Below are 5550 nucleotides of genomic sequence, written 5' to 3' on the forward strand. Positions count from 1 at the left end.
GCGGGGCGGGCGTGGGCGGCCAAAGTGAGGAGCCTGGCCCGTATCCTAATTCCAGTAGCCACAGAGCAACACCCCCAGTGCTCTGCCTGCCCTCACCCCACGACACGGGCTCCCTGCCCCTCTCCTGCTCAGCCGGGTGGCTCCTCGTGCGGCCTGCAGCACCTGTGACATCAGGAGCCGCGCTGAGGCAAGGGCAGCGTGGCCAGGTTCCTGGCCGTGCCCATTGGGTTTAGGGCTGGAGCTCCGTCCCTGGGAAGGGACAGGAACCCCGGGCGTGGCTGGACTCTGTGTCCTGCCACACGACGTGGGTGGGCCGCTGAGCTGCTCACTGCGTGTCACGGGTCTCCCACCAGCTCTGCGTTCGGCTAACGGGGGGCGAGCAGGCAGCGCTGCTGTGCGAGGCCGTGTCCTGGTGGCTGGAGAGGCTGCCATTTCAACAAACCCCACTCCCTCCTCTGAAGCAGAGCAAAGAGCAGCGGTCGTGTTAAGGAGCATCCCTTCTGGCCACCTGACTCTGCTGCTTCCTGTCCTTCTCTTCGACTCAAAGCTGCCGGGCACCCATCCCCCAGCCTTGGGTGGGAGCCTGAGTGGGGAGGAGGCCATGGCGTGTGGCAGGCAGCTGAGAGGAGCGCGGGTGGGAAGCAGCTGTCCACAGCTCATGACAAAATCCTCTTTCTTCCTAACCACCTCCCTCCTTCCCGCCCCCCTCCTCCCTCCTTCCCACCTCCCTCCTTCCTTCCTTCCCGCCTCCCTCCTTCCCGCCTCCAAGCATCTACAATCTGGCGCACACTTGGCTCCCAGACTCGCCGGAGGGACGGACATGGTGGGCGGCCTCCGCTGGACAAGTGGGACCACCTGCCGGACCCCTGCTTGACTTTCCGGAGCCCCTGCTCTCCTGGGGCGCCGCCTTCAGGCCGGGGAGGGAAGAGCCTCTTTGCAGACCCTGCGGCCTGGCCAGCCCGGCTTCCCATGCGTTATACACAGAGTTGGCGCACGCTGCCTTTCCCACAGACGCTGCCTCCCTCCACGCGGCCAGAAGTTCTTCCACAGCCTGGGACTGAGAGCTGGGCCCCGGCTCCGTTCCCTCCACATTCCAGCTGGCCCACCTCCCTCTGCCGCCGCAGGGCCCTGCCCCGCAGCCTGCCCTCCGGGTGACATCGGAGCAGACTTCCATGTGCTGTGGCGGGTGGGGAGGACTTGACAAACACTAGGACCTAACACTGTCTCCTTGCTGGAACCAGAGGCCATAGCACCGCAATGCAGCGTGGGCCCTGGCCAAGGCTCCCGCAGCCCACGGTGGCAGTGCCCGCGCTGGCCGCCATCTCAAAGCCATTCCCCAGCCATCGCTCCCGGGCACCGCCATCGTCTCGACAGCTGGCTCCTCCCCCTCACGCCTGGGGGTTTCTTTTGATTTCGAGAGCAGCCTTAACATTTCAGTTGGTTTACGTGTATACCTCATGAACATCTTCTTTGGTTTCTCCTTCTCCCTCCGCCTCTCCTTTGCTCACCCCTTGACTCTCCTCCCTCCACCCCTCCGTGACTGACGGTTTGGTCCCTCGCTGCTCAGTCCCTGCTCAGCACAGGGAGGAGGCTGACTCCGAAGCAATAGTGGGCAGCAGGCCGCCCAGAGCACAACCCGGGGCGAGGCCTCAGGAGCCCGCCGCCTGTTTACTGTGCAATCCAGTCCTTCTTAAGCCATCACCGGGCGGCTCGCAGCAGAGGCCCGGCTTCTGGCCGGGCGGACCCAGCGCCCTGGACTGGGGAGTGTGGCTCCCTCCACCCACCCGGTGGGCTGGGCGGCCGCCCTCCCCAGGCCCTGCCCTGGGGGACTTTCTGTCTCTTGGGCACAGCCACAGTCTCATCTCTAACGTTCTATGCAATGAAATAGAAACCTTCAAAGACAACTGTTAATATTTAATAAATTCCATGTTATGTATAAGGAGTTCATTGCAAACATGCAATTGAGAAACTGGATAGATATGCTCATCTCAGACCCCTCCCCGCCGCCCGCTCCCCTGTGGCTCTGTCTGTGGCATGTTTGACCCGTGGCCGGGCGCTGACGCCGGCGAGTCGCTGCCCCGTGGAGCATGCACTCGCAGCCTCTTTGCACGCTCTCACCCATTTCCAATGCCCGACCCTCTTGCTTGGAGTCCTTGTTGCCTCAGAACCTCCCCTCCAGGAGTGTCCGCTGCCTGTGCACGAACTAGCAGGGGCCTGCCGGGGTGCCGCCGGAGCTCGCCAAGATGGCAGGCGAGAGGCGTCCCGGTGGACACGCGGTGAGGCCTGCTGGGGGCGGGGGGTGTGCGGGAGCATTCAGAAGGCTCCCCTCACCCAGCCTTGAGCCAGAGGCATCCGGCCACCCCTACCCTCGGGGGCAGGGCTGGACTGTGTCTGTGGCCTGACAGGCCCAGGGCAGGGCCTGGCTGAGTCCTAGGGCCCCGGCCCCTGGCTGGCTGCTCCAGGTCCCTCCCCTGTGGCTGGAGGCGCAGAGGTCTGTGAGCCAGGAGGTGGCTCCAGGGGTCAAAGGGTGCTCAGGAGAGCTGGACATCAGGCCCTCGTGGCGAGGGCAGCTGAAAAGGTCATCTCGGACCGAGCAGGTGTCCCCACAGGCAGCGGCTGCAAGCCCAGTGTCTTGGGAGGCTTCTCATAGCAAACCCTGAGGCCGCTCTGCCTCTGTCCCCAGGCCCTGCACTCCTGCCACCCTCATCGCTGGAGCCTGGCCTCCCGCTGCTCGCTGCATCCCTGCCACTGAGCCAGGAGCCGGCAGGGTGGCTGCCGCCCCGGCCCGGCCCCTCAGCGCTCTGGTTTGCACCGTGCATTTCTCAGGGTCCACATTTCCATGCTTCCCATCAGGTCTACACGGCCCTTCAGAGAGGGATCCTGGCCGCTTCGGGGGGGATAGGAGGTGTCGACCTCTGTGTTGGGCCTGAGACCCTGGTCCTCCAGGATTTGGGCCTCACGCATCCCATGGCACTTGCCTCCTCTGAGACCAGGGCTCCGGGCGGCGGTCTGAGCAAGGGCTGAGGGGGGCCACCTCCATCACCTCTGACCGCCCAGGGCCAGCTCGGTACTGGGGGCCCACAGCAGCTCTCCTGCCACTGAAGCCGGGGTGGGCAGCAGCAGGCAGGTGGCTGCAGGCGGCTCCATCAGACCCGGCCTCAGGCTCTGACATGCTAACTTTTCAGCAAATTTCCTTCTGGCCGAGCCTCCGAGTTTGAAAGGTCTGACATCTGTCCCTCCCCATCCCCAGCGTACACACAGGTCACACCTGTGCCTTCACTCCTGTGAAGGCGGCTGGAGCAGGCCTCGGGCACAGGCGTCCCGGCCCTCCTGTGGATGCTAAGGGACCAGCACTCGGGGCCGTGGGCAATGGGGAGCCCGGGCATATCTCCAACAGGAGAGGGTCCCTAGGACGCCGTCCAGGCCTCTGCATACCTGCCGCCCAGCGTCAGAAGCAAGGGCATTCATTTCACAGCGACACCCCCTCCCCGCCATCTGCTCCGTCCCGGGGAGAGCGAGGTCTCAGCCGTGCTGAGGGCAGCATGGCAGCCTGGCCCCGCCCGCCCTGTGTCCCCTCCCCCACTTTGTAAATAGGTGTCATCGTGGACTCGACAGGGTCAGAGTGACAGGCCTGGTCAACTGAAACTCCTCAGAGATGTCACCCGTCTCCCTGGGCACCCAGCCTGCCCCCCGAGAGCCGTGGAAGTGGTGACACCGTGCGTGCATGTGACCTGGTGTGAGTGGGTGTGTGTGTCCGCCTCCAGCTCTGACCCCGTCAGCCCCCTGCAGGCGCGGTGCCCTGGCTGCAGCGTCCAGCCTCGCCCCTGCTGGCTGCCTCCCCCTCCCCCCCTGCTTCCCTTCAGTCCCTCCCCCCTTCTTTCTCTCCTTCTTTATCTGAGGGGGGGAGTGCTGTACAAAGTCACACAAACAAGTTTACAGTTGTAAGTGCAATGACCGAGCCCTCCACATGACCTTGTGAAGTGTGTGCGTCCTCCGTGCCCGTGAGAACTCGTGCTACTTCCGTGTCCCTCCCCTGTGCTGTGACGAGGTAACTGTGGCATCAGAATAAAGGACTTGATATCCACAACCTGCAGACTGTCTCGGGTGGTTTCTGACGGGGGAGGCTCAGCCAGAGGAGCACACCCCCAGATCGAGACAGTCCTGTCCGTGGAGAAGCGTGAAAGGGCAGAGTGCGCAGGTGCCAGCCAGGCAGGGCCAAGGCCACGCGCTGTCCACGTCGCAGCCCCCACTGAGGCGCCCCGGCAGGTCCCAAGCTTGGCCCTGGAGGTGGTGCCTCCTCCGCCTGTGCCCAGTGTCCAGGCTGCACAAACCGCTTTCTGGGCCCTGGTTCCAGGGAGCCGGGCGAGCAGGTGCTGCCCCTCCCCTCCCCCCCGATACCGCCAACAAGTCCTACACCCGCCTGCCTGGCTGTGTCTGCTCCAACCCCCAAATTCAGGGGCTGCCAGACCTCAGTCCTGCCCCAGAAGGATGGGTGAGCCTTACTAAAGGAGCCCAGCGTTGCTAGGCAACTTTAAGACCACAGATCAACAAAAAGAGGCTCACCCTGGCCTCTGGCCTTCCGCCCCCTCCCCAGGTTAGCACCTTGATGCACGTCCTTCTTGTTTGTATTTTTCTATTCTTTTTCATTTTATTTTTTTAAAATTATTTATTGATTTCAGAGAGGAAGGGAGAGGGAGAGAGAGACAGAAACATCAATAATGAGAGACACTGATCGGCTGCCTCCTGCACGCCCCCCACTGGGGATCGAGCCCGCAACCCGGGCCTGTGCCCCCGACTGGAATAGAACCCAGGTCCCTTCAGTCCGCAGGCCGATGCCCTATCCACGGAGCCACGCCAGCTGGGACTCTTCCTTGTCAGTTTACACAGAAGTTGGAAGGCCAGCTCCTCCCGTTGTTTCTGCATGTTCACCCAGGGACTTGGGTGGCCACCCCGGTGCCCAGCCTCATTTCCAGCGGGCCCACTGCACAGCCCCGTGGACAGGCACCGTGTCCCCGCTTTCCCGGTGCAAACACCGCTGGAGGAACCGCCCAGTCGCCAGCCTTCCACCCCACTGGCGGCCGGGCCACTCTTCCTGTCCGGGTCCTGCCTGGTTTGCTCACAGTGCCAGCGGCCTCCGGACGTGAGGACTGTTTTTCCTGAAGGAGCTGATGTGGCTGATGGGGAAGGCGGGCGGATTGCGGCCAAAGGCAGGGCAGGGCACGGAGCCAGGGCCCTGGGGTGTGGGAGACCAGCCAGGCTCAGGGCACAGGGAGAAGGGACATCCCTGCTGGCCCGGCTGCTGCCCAGCCCCTCCCTCCCCCCTTGGCCACCAGAGCCGCTGGGTCCTGGGCCACAGGCAGCTCTCCGGCTCTGGGTGAGCTGGACCCCACCAGGTCCTCTGCACCCAAGAGCTTGGACTGCGGCCGGGGAGGCAGACGTCACTGAGTGGGGTGGGTGAGGGCTGAAGGGACCGATAGCTCGCGGGGCGGGCGTGGTGGCTGATAACGACACCCCGAGGGCTCAGCAGCCCGCCCTGAGGCCCCCACCCCA

General features: G+C 64.1%; 1 protein-coding gene and 1 long non-coding RNA gene across 2 annotated transcripts in view; both read left to right on the forward strand.

Annotated features, from left to right (window-relative positions):
- Positions 1 to 4087, forward strand: part of LOC106725966 — a 6820-nt gene extending 2733 nt beyond the window's left edge. The window contains exon 5 of the long non-coding RNA XR_001361979.1: positions 770 to 4087. This is a non-coding gene — a long non-coding RNA (uncharacterized LOC106725966). The remainder of the gene's footprint in view (positions 1 to 769) is intronic.
- The window catches only part of APEH (acylaminoacyl-peptide hydrolase), a 27615-nt gene that overhangs the window by 13629 nt on the left and 8436 nt on the right, over positions 1 to 5550 (forward strand). The gene's annotated exons all lie outside the window — the stretch shown is intronic.

This window comes from Myotis brandtii, unplaced genomic scaffold (genome assembly GCF_000412655.1).
Source record: "Myotis brandtii unplaced genomic scaffold, ASM41265v1 scaffold207, whole genome shotgun sequence".
Taxonomy (NCBI): domain Eukaryota; kingdom Metazoa; phylum Chordata; class Mammalia; order Chiroptera; family Vespertilionidae; genus Myotis; species Myotis brandtii.